The sequence below is a fragment of the Pseudophryne corroboree genome, chromosome 6, assembly GCF_028390025.1.
Source record: "Pseudophryne corroboree isolate aPseCor3 chromosome 6, aPseCor3.hap2, whole genome shotgun sequence".
Classification (NCBI taxonomy): Eukaryota; Metazoa; Chordata; class Amphibia; order Anura; family Myobatrachidae; genus Pseudophryne; species Pseudophryne corroboree.
This window is the reverse complement of record NC_086449.1, coordinates 701,619,330-701,630,241: the sequence shown is the minus strand read 5'-3', so window position 1 is coordinate 701,630,241 and position 10,912 is coordinate 701,619,330.

Below are 10,912 nucleotides of genomic sequence, written 5' to 3'. Positions count from 1 at the left end.
GATTGTCTGACCGCAATACCACAGGCAATGGTTTTAAATCCCGGATATGTCAGCATCTTGAAATGTAATAAAGGACAGTGTGACGGAATAACAAAGAAATCTCATGCTGAGTTCATGAATGTTGTATAGGTATTAGTGACAGAAGGGGTCAGGGTAGGAGATAGGGGCGGTCAGGTGATGCTGGGCTTCAAAAATGGGGGAAGCTGCAAAGTAATTAAAACAGATAACTGACAAGTGCCACCAACAGCTCCTCATACCCTGCAGCCCTATGTGCTGTGTCTTCTCCGCACACACCCTGTTACGGCCCTGCTCTGTTCTGATGCTGTCCTAGCCACCAGGGCACATTCTCTGCTCTACACACCCCCATTAAGCCACTGTGAAGGACATACTGTTTTTAAGGACTTGCACATTTAAGAGACAGTGCAAATATTCCACATTTAATAAATTATAATGTCCTCCCAGGATTGTGCTCTACACCAAAATAATATATTCTTTTTTATTCCGCAAAAATATCCCATCTACTTTGCATCTCTATGCATTGTCTGCAAAACATTGGTACAATGCCACAGCTGTTGATTCATGGCTTTATGTCCTGTGCTGCTGTTTCATAAATCATCCTCAGTGAACACTACCTTTTATACCACCACATCTGTTTCATTTATTCTTAGAAAACTTTATAAGACTTTACTAAATATTTGCAAGCGGAAGTAACCTTAATATTTATAATTGTACAATAGTGATAAGGAAAGAAATAGAATTTATGAATATTGGCCCTCATTCTGAGTTGTTAGCTCAGTAAATTTCATCGCATCGCAGCGTTTTTCTGCTTAGTACGCATGCGCAATGTTCGCACTGCGACTGCGCCAAGTAATTTTGCTATGAAGATAGTTTTTTTACTCACGGCTTTTTCTTCGCTCCGGCGAACGTAATGTGATTGACAGGAAATGGGTGTTACTGGGCGGAAACACGGCGTTTTATGGGCGTGTGGATGAAAACGCTACCGTTTCCGGAAAAAACGCAGGAGTGGCTGGAGAAACGGGGGAGTGTCTGGGCGAACGCTGGGTGTGTTTGTGACGTCAAACCAGGAACGACAAGCACTGAACTGATCGCAGATGCCGAGTAAGTCTGAAGCTACTCTGAAACTGCTAAGTAGTTTGTAATCGCAATATTGCGAATACATCGTTCGCAATTTTAAGAAGCTAAGATTCACTCCCAGTAGGCGGCGGCTTAGCGGCCCTCATTCCGAGTTGTTCGCTCGCAAGGCGATTTTAGCAGAGTTACACACGCTAAGCCTCCGCCTACTGGGAGTGAATCTTAGCTTCTTAAAATTGCGAACGATGTATCCGCAATATTGCGATTACAAACTACTTAGCAGTTTCAGAGTAGCTTCAGACTTACTCAGCATCTGCGATCAGTTCAGTGCTTGTCGTTCCTGGTTTGACGTCATAAACACACCCAGCGTTCGCCCAGATACTCCCCCATTTCTCCAGCCACTCCCGCGTTTTTTCCGGAAACGGTAGCGTTTTTATCCACACGCCCATAAAACGCCGTGTTTCCGCCCAGTAACACCCATTTCCTGTCAATCACATTACGATCGCCGGAGCGAAGAAAAAGCCGTGAGTAAAAAAACTATCTTCATAGCAAAATTACTTGGCGCAGTCGCAGTGCGAACATTGCGCATGCGTACTAAGCAGAAAAACGCTGCGATGCGAAGAAAATTACCGAGCGAACGACTCGGAATGAGGGCCAGCGTGTGTAACTCTGCTAAAATCGCCTTGCGAGCGATCAACTCGGAATGAGGGCCATTGTGTAACAAATAAAAGAGGAGTAAATTAGCATTTGGCTAGGTAATAGTAGCATAATGAGTTTATAGTTATACCATCTTTCAAGACGGTAAAGGGTCTGAGAAGTGATGTAATTGCTGATTAAGACAATAGGAACTACCTATCCAACACTTCTCTGAATGTACTGTGCAGTGTTGTTTGTACATGTTATACGACTATTAATAGTGCTCTAGTCTTATTAATTCTATATACACTGGGGAGCAGGAAACACTAGAGAATTTTCTGTACCTTATAAAATAGCAGAAGAGAATGGAATTCTTACAAAATATATTTGACAAAGAATATTTGATTTACTTTAAATTGGCCTACACAAGCTTAACTAATCTACAGGTAATATATATATATATATATATATATATATATATATATATATAATCAAATATTAAAAAAATCATGTTAAGATGTAACATGGACATAAAATGTAACAGAAATTATACATATAACTCTCCTGTCAGAAATATTGCAGCTTCTTATATTTTGGATAAAACTATGTTTAATTGAGGTGCAAATGTCTGCCAAAGATACTAGGTGGGTAATGTTATAGGCACTCAAGCATGCAAGATATAAAGTATTGTACAAATGGTAAGTCTTGATTAATCTAAAAAATGAGAAAAATAAAATGTTTTTTTCATAGTATAACCCATCCTATTATCTCATGAGATGAATGAATAATGAATGAATATATTAAAAAATATATATCTGTGGTCGGACAGGCGACATACGGCAATTAAATGGTTTTCTTTACCCACTCAACTGAGCAATTTGTCAGGCTGAATCAGCGGAGGAGGAAAGGTGTGACTGGATTATAATTCAGGCCGCTCTTTAAACCAATGTGTTCTCAGCAGCACTGAGTAGTTTAAAGTACTAGCAGCAAATGCTGAGTTTAGTGAGACAATGATACAGAGGGGTATATTTACTAAGGTTCGTATTTGTTTGGTTTTGGTGGGAGATTAAATTTGAATGACATCGGTTGTGTTCTTTTGCAACTTTTTGTTTTTTTACATGGCATTTACTATGCTGTCGTATTTTGGTTTTTCGTATTCTCCGATGTCGATGTTATTCATATTTTTGTCCATCATAATGTGGTCGATTTGGCGTTTTGCGGCCGTATTTTTGTGTTTTAGTTATTACGGATTCGTAGTTTACAATTGCGGCCGTGTTTTCTTTCACTTCCCGGCCGCATTTACTCTGAGTTTCATTTTTGTCACTCAAACGTGATTGGTTGTGTTTGGGATGGAGGAGTGTCTCTGCTCATTAGCATAAAAACTAGAGATGAGCGGGTTCGGTTTCTCTGAATCCGAACCCGCCCGAACTTCATGGTTTTTTTCACGGGTCCGAGCAGACTCGGATCCTCCCGCCTTGCTCGGTTAACCCGAGCGCGCCCGAACGTCATCATGACGCTGTCGGATTCTCGCGAGACTCGGATTCTATATAAGGAGCCGCGCGTCGCCGCCATTTTCACACGTGCATTGAGATTGATAGGGAGAGGACGTGGCTGGCGTCCTCTCCATTTAGATTAGAAGAGAGAGAGAGAGAGAGAGATTGACCTGATTTACTGGAGCTTAGGAGTACTGTAGAAGTGTAGAGAGTGCAGAGTTTACTAGTGACTGACCACAGTGACCACCAGACAGTGCAGTTTTATTTAATATATCCGTTCTCTGCCTGAAAAAAACGATACACACAGTGACTCAGTCACATACCATATCTGTGTGCACTGCTCAGCCCAGTGTGCTGCATCATCTATGTATATATATCTGACTGTGCTCAGCTCACACAGCTTATAATTGTGGGGGAGACTGGGGAGCACTGCAGTGCCAGTTATAGGTTATAGCAGGAGCCAGGAGTACATATTATATTAAAATTAAACAGTGCACACTTTTGCTGCAGGAGTGCCACTGCCAGTGTGACTGACCAGTGACCTGACCACACTGACCACCAGTATAGTTAGTAGTATACTATATTGTGATTGCCTGAAAAAGTTAAACACTCGTCGTGTGACTTCACTTGTGTGGTGTTTTTTTTTTTATTCTATAAAAAACTCATTCTGCTGACAGACAGTGTCCAGCAGGTCCGTCATTATATAATATATACCTGTCCGGCTGCAGTAGTGATATATATATATTTTTTATATCATTATTTATCATCCAGTCGCAGCAGACACAGTACGGTAGTTCACGGCTGTAGCTACCTCTGTGTCGGCACTCGGCAGTCCATCCATAATTGTATACCACCTACCCGTGGTTTTTTTTTCTTTCTTCTTTATACATACATACTACTACATCTCTTTATCAACCAGTCTATATTAGCAGCAGACACAGTACAGTACGGTAGTCCACGGCTGCAGCTACCTCTGTGTCGGCACTCGGCAGTCCGTCCATAATTGTATACCACCTACCCGTGGTTTTTTTTTTCTTTCTTCTTTATACATACATACTACTACATCTCTTTATCAACCAGTCTATATTAGCAGCAGACACAGTACAGTACGGTAGTTCACGGCTGTAGCTACCTCTGTGTCGGCACTCGGCAGTCCGTCCATAATTGTATACCACCTACCCGAGGTTTTTTTTTCATTCTTCTTTATACATACATACTACTACATCTCTTTATCAACCAGTCTATATTAGCAGCAGACACAGTACAGTACGGTAGTTCACGGCTGTAGCTACCTCTGTGTCGGCACTCGGCAGTCCGTCCATAATTGTATACCACCTACCCGAGGTTTTTTTTTCTTTCTTCTTTATACATACATACTACTACATCTCTTTATCAACCAGTCTATATTAGCAGCAGACACAGTACAGTACGGTAGTTCACGGCTGTAGCTACCTCTGTGTCGGCACTCGGCAGTCCGTCCATAATTGTATACCACCTACCCGAGGTTTTTTTTTCTTTCTTCTTTATACATACATACTACTACATCTCTTTATCAACCAGTCTATATTAGCAGCAGACACAGTACAGTACGGTAGTTCATGGCTGTAGCTACCTCTGTGTCGGCACTCGGCAGTCCGTCCATAATTGTATACCACCTACCCGTGGTTTTTTTTTCTTTCTTCTTTATACTTATACATACTACTACATCTCTTTATCAACCAGTCTATATTAGCAGCAGACACAGTACAGTATGGTAGTCCACGGCTGTAGCTACCTCTGTGTCGGCACTCGGCAGTCCGTCCATAATTGTATACCACCTACCCGTGGTTTTTTTTTTCTTTCTTCTTTATACTTATACATACTACTACATCTCTTTATCAACCAGTCTATATTAGCAGCAGACACAGTACAGTACGGTAGTCCACGGCTGTAGCTACCTCTGTGTCGGCACTCGGCAGTCCGTCCATAATTGTATACCACCTACCCGTGGTTTTTTTTTCTTTCTTCTTTATACTTATACATACTACTACATCTCTTTATCAACCAGTCTATATTAGCAGCAGACACAGTACAGTACGGTAGTCCACGGCTGTAGCTACCTCTGTGTCGGCACTCGGCAGTCCGTCCATAATTGTATACCACCTACCCGTGGTTTTTTTTTCTTTCTTCTTTATACTTATACATACTACTACATCTCTTTATCAACCAGTCTATATTAGCAGCAGACACAGTACAGTACGGTAGTCCACGGCTGTAGCTACCTCTGTGTCGGCACTCGGCAGTCCGTCCATATTTGTATACCACCTACCCGTGGTTTTTTTTTCTTTCTTCTTTATACTTATACATACTACTACATCTCTTTATCAACCAGTCTATATTAGCAGCAGACACAGTACAGTACGGTAGTCCACGGCTGTAGCTACCTCTGTGTCGGCACTCGGCAGTCCGTCCATAATTGTATACCACCTACCCGTGTTTTTTTTTTCTTTCTTCTTTATACTTATACATACTACTACATCTCTTTATCAACCAGTCTATATTAGCAGCAGACACAGTACAGTACGGTAGTCCACGGCTGTAGCTACCTCTGTGTCGGCACTCGGCAGTCCGTCCATAATTGTATACCACCTACCCGTGGTTTTTTTTTCTTTCTTCTTTATACTTATACATACCACTACATCTCTTTATCAACCAGTCTATATTAGCAGCAGACACAGTACAGTACGGTAGTCCACGGCTGTAGCTACCTCTGTGTCGGCACTCGGCAGTCCGTCCATAATTGTATACCACCTACCCGTGTTTTTTTTTTCTTTCTTCTTTATACTTATACATACTACTACATCTCTTTATCAACCAGTCTATATTAGCAGCAGACACAGTACAGTACGGTAGTCCACGGCTGTAGCTACCTCTGTGTCGGCACTCGGCAGTCCGTCCATAATTGTATACCACCTACCCGTGGTTTTTTTTTTCTTTCTTCTTTATACTTATACATACTACTACATCTCTTTATCAACCAGTCTATATTAGCAGCAGACACAGTACAGTACGGTAGTTCACGGCTGTAGCTACCTCTGTGTCGGCACTCGGCAGTCCGTCCATAATTGTATACTAGTATCCATCCATCTCCATTGTTTACCTGAGGTGCCTTTTAGTTGTGCCTATTAAAATATGGAGAACAAAAATGTTGAGGTTCCAAAATTAGGGAAAGATCAAGATCCACTTCCACCTCGTGCTGAAGCTGCTGCCACTAGTCATGGCAGAGACGATGAAATGCCAGCAACGTCGTCTGCCAAGGCCGATGCCCAGTGTCATAGTACAGAGCATGTCAAATCCAAAACACCAAATATCAGTAAAAAAAGGACTCCAAAACCTAAAATAAAATTGTCGGAGGAGAAGCGTAAACTTGCCAATATGCCATTTACCACACGGAGTGGCAAGGAACGGCTGAGGCCCTGGCCTATGTTCATGGCTAGTGGTTCAGCTTCACATGAGGATGGAGGCACTCAGCCTCTCGCTAGAAAAATGAAAAGACTCAAGCTGGCAAAAGCAGTAGCACCGCAAAGAACTGTGCGTTCTTCGAAATCCCAAATCCACAAGGAGAGTCCAATTGTGTCGGTTGCGATGCCTGACCTTCCCAACACTGGACGTGAAGAGCATGCGCCTTCCACCATTTGCACGCCCCCTGCAAGTGCTGGAAGGAGCACCCGCAGTCCAGTTCCTGATAGTCAGATTGAAGATGTCAGTGTTGAAGTACACCAGGATGAGGAGGATATGGGTGTTGCTGGCGCTGGGGAGGAAATTGACCAGGAGGATTCTGATGGTGAGGTGGTTTGTTTAAGTCAGGCACCCGGGGAGACACCTGTTGTCCGTGGGAGGAATATGGCCGTTGACATGCCTGGTGAAAATACCAAAAAAATCAGCTCTTCGGTGTGGAGGTATTTCAACAGAAATGCGGACAACAGGTGTCAAGCCGTGTGTTCCCTTTGTCAAGCTGTAATAAGTAGGGGTAAGGACGTTAACCACCTCGGAACATCCTCCCTTATACGTCACCTGCAGCGCATTCATAATAAGTCAGTGACAAGTTCAAAAACTTTGGGTGACAGCGGAAGCAGTCCACTGACCAGTAAATCCCTTCCTCTTGTAACCAAGCTCACGCAAACCACCCCACCAACTCCCTCAGTGTCAATTTCCTCCTTCCCCAGGAATGCCAATAGTCCTGCAGGCCATGTCACTGGCAATTCTGACGAGTCCTCTCCTGCCTGGGATTCCTCCGATGCATCCTTGCGTGTAACGCCTACTGCTGCTGGCGCTGCTGTTGTTGCTGCTGGGAGTCGATGGTCATCCCAGAGGGGAAGTCGTAAGACCACTTTTACTACTTCCACCAAGCAATTGACTGTCCAACAGTCCTTTGCGAGGAAGATGAAATATCACAGCAGTCATCCTACTGCAAAGCGGATAACTGAGGCCTTGGCATCCTGGGTGGTGAGAAACGTGGTTCCGGTATCCATCATTACTGCAGAGCCAACTAGAGACTTGTTGGAGGTACTGTGTCCCCGGTACCAAATACCATCTAGGTTCCATTTCTCTAGGCAGGCGATACCGAAAATTTACACAGACCTCAGAAAAAGAGTCACCAGTGTCCTAAAAAATGCAGCTGTACCCAATGTCCACTTAACCACGGACATGTGGACAAGTGGAGCAGGGCAGGGTCAGGACTATATGACTGTGACAGCCCACTGGGTAGATGTATGGACTCCCGCCGCAAGAACAGCAGCGGCGGCACCAGTAGCAGCATCTCGCAAACGCCAACTCTTTCCTAGGCAGGCTACGCTTTGTATCACCGCCTTCCAGAATACGCACACAGCTGAAAACCTCTTACGGCAACTGAGGAAGATCATCGCGGAATGGCTTACCCCAATTGGACTCTCCTGTGGATTTGTGGCATCGGACAACGCCAGCAATATTGTGTGTGCATTAAATATGGGCAAATTCCAGCACGTCCCATGTTTTGCACATACCTTGAATTTGGTGGTGCAGAATTATTTAAAAAACGACAGGGGCGTGCAAGAGATGCTGTCGGTGGCCAGAAGAATTGTGGGACACTTTCGGCGTACAGGCACCACGTACAGAAGACTGGAGCACCACCAAAAACTACTGAACCTGCCCTGCCATCATCTGAAGCAAGAAGTGGTAACGAGGTGGAATTCAACCCTCTATATGCTTCAGAGGTTGGAGGAGCAGCAAAAGGCCATTCAAGCCTATACAATTGAGCACGATATAGTAGGTGGAATGCACCTGTCTCAAGCGCAGTGGAGAATGATTTCAACGTTGTGCAAGGTTCTGCTGCCCTTTGAACTTGCCACACGTGAAGTCAGTTCAGACACTGCCAGCCTGAGTCAGGTCATTCCCCTCATCAGGCTTTTGCAGAAGAAGCTGGAGACATTGAAGGAGGAGCTAACACGGAGCGATTCCGCTAGGCATGTGGGACTTGTGGATGGAGCCCTTAATTCGCTTAACAAGGATTCACGGGTGGTCAATCTGTTGAAATCAGAGCACTACATTTTGGCCACCATGCTTGATCCTAGATTTAAAGCCTACCTTGGATCTCTCTTTCCGGCAGACACAAGTCTGCTGGGGTTGAAAGACCTGCTGGTGAGAAAATTGTCAAGTCAAGCGGAACGCGACCTGTCAACATCTCCTCCTTCACATTCTCCCGCAACTGGGGGTGCGAGGAAAAGGCTCAGAATTCCGAGCCCACCCGCTGGCGGTGATGCAGGGCAGTCTGGAGCGACTGCTGATGCTGACATCTGGTCCGGACTGAAGGACCTGACAACGATTACGGACATGTCGTCTACTGTCACTGCATATGATTCTCTCACCATTGAAAGAGTGGGTGGGAGGGCCCAAGGACAATTCCATCTTGCACCTCTTTTTCTTTTATTTTTCTTTGCGTCATGTGCTGTTTGGGGAGGGTTTTTTGGAAGGGACATCCTGCGTGACACTGCAGTGCCACTCCTAAATGGGCCCGGTGTTTGTGTCGGCCACTAGGGTCGCTAATCTTACTCACACAGCTACCTCATTGCGCCTCTTTTTTTCTTTGCGTCATGTGCTGTTTGGGGAGGGTTTTTTGGAAGGGACATCCTGCGTGACACTGCAGTGCCACTCCTAAATGGGCCCGGTGTTTGTGTCGGCCACTACGGTCGCTAATCTTACTCACACAGCTACCTCATTGCGCCTCTTTTTTTCTTTGCGTCATGTGCTGTTTGGGGAGGGTTTTTTGGAAGGGACATCCTGCGTGACACTGCAGTGCCACTCCTAAATGGGCCCGGTGTTTGTGTCGGCCACTAGGGTCGCTTATCTTACTCACACAGTCAGCTACCTCATTGCGCCTCTTTTTTTCTTTGCGTCATGTGCTGTTTGGGGAGTGTTTTTTGGAAGGGCCATCCTGCGTGACACTGCAGTGCCACTCCTAGATGGGCCCGGTGTTTGTGTCGGCCACTAGGGTCGCTAATCTTACTCACACAGCTACCTCATTGCGCCTCTTTTTTTCTTTGCGTCATGTGCTGTTTGGGGAGGGTTTTTTGGAAGGGACATCCTGCGTGACACTGCAGTGCCACTCCTAAATGGGCCCGGTGTTTGTGTCGGCCACTACGGTCGCTAATCTTACTCACACAGCTACCTCATTGCGCCTCTTTTTTTCTTTGCGTCATGTGCTGTTTGGGGAGGGTTTTTTGGAAGGGACATCCTGCGTGACACTGCAGTGCCACTCCTAAATGGGCCCGGTGTTTGTGTCGGCCACTAGGGTCGCTTATCTTACTCACACAGTCAGCTACCTCATTGCGCCTCTTTTTTTCTTTGCGTCATGTGCTGTTTGGGGAGTGTTTTTTGGAAGGGCCATCCTGCGTGACACTGCAGTGCCACTCCTAGATGGGCCCGGTGTTTGTGTCGGCCACTAGGGTCGCTAATCTTACTCACACAGCTACCTCATTGCGCCTCTTTTTTTCTTTGCGTCATGTGCTGTTTGGGGAGGGTTTTTTGGAAGGGACATCCTGCGTGACACTGCAGTGCCACTCCTAAATGGGCCCGGTGTTTGTGTCGGCCACTACGGTCGCTAATCTTACTCACACAGCTACCTCATTGCGCCTCTTTTTTTCTTTGCGTCATGTGCTGTTTGGGGAGGGTTTTTTGGAAGGGACATCCTGCGTGACACTGCAGTGCCACTCCTAAATGGGCCCGGTGTTTGTGTCGGCCACTAGGGTCGCTTATCTTACTCACACAGTCAGCTACCTCATTGCGCCTCTTTTTTTCTTTGCGTCATGTGCTGTTTGGGGAGTGTTTTTTGGAAGGGCCATCCTGCGTGACACTGCAGTGCCACTCCTAGATGGGCCCGGTGTTTGTGTCGGCCACTAGGGTCGCTAATCTTACTCACACAGCTACCTCATTGCGCCTCTTTTTTTCTTTGCGTCATGTGCTGTTTGGGGAGGGTTTTTTGGAAGGGACATCCTGCGTGACACTGCAGTGCCACTCCTAAATGGGCCCGGTGTTTGTGTCGGCCACTACGGTCGCTAATCTTACTCACACAGCTACCTCATTGCGCCTCTTTTTTTCTTTGCGTCATGTGCTGTTTGGGGAGGGTTTTTTGGAAGGGACATCCTGCGTGACACTGCAGTGCCACTCCTAAATGGGCC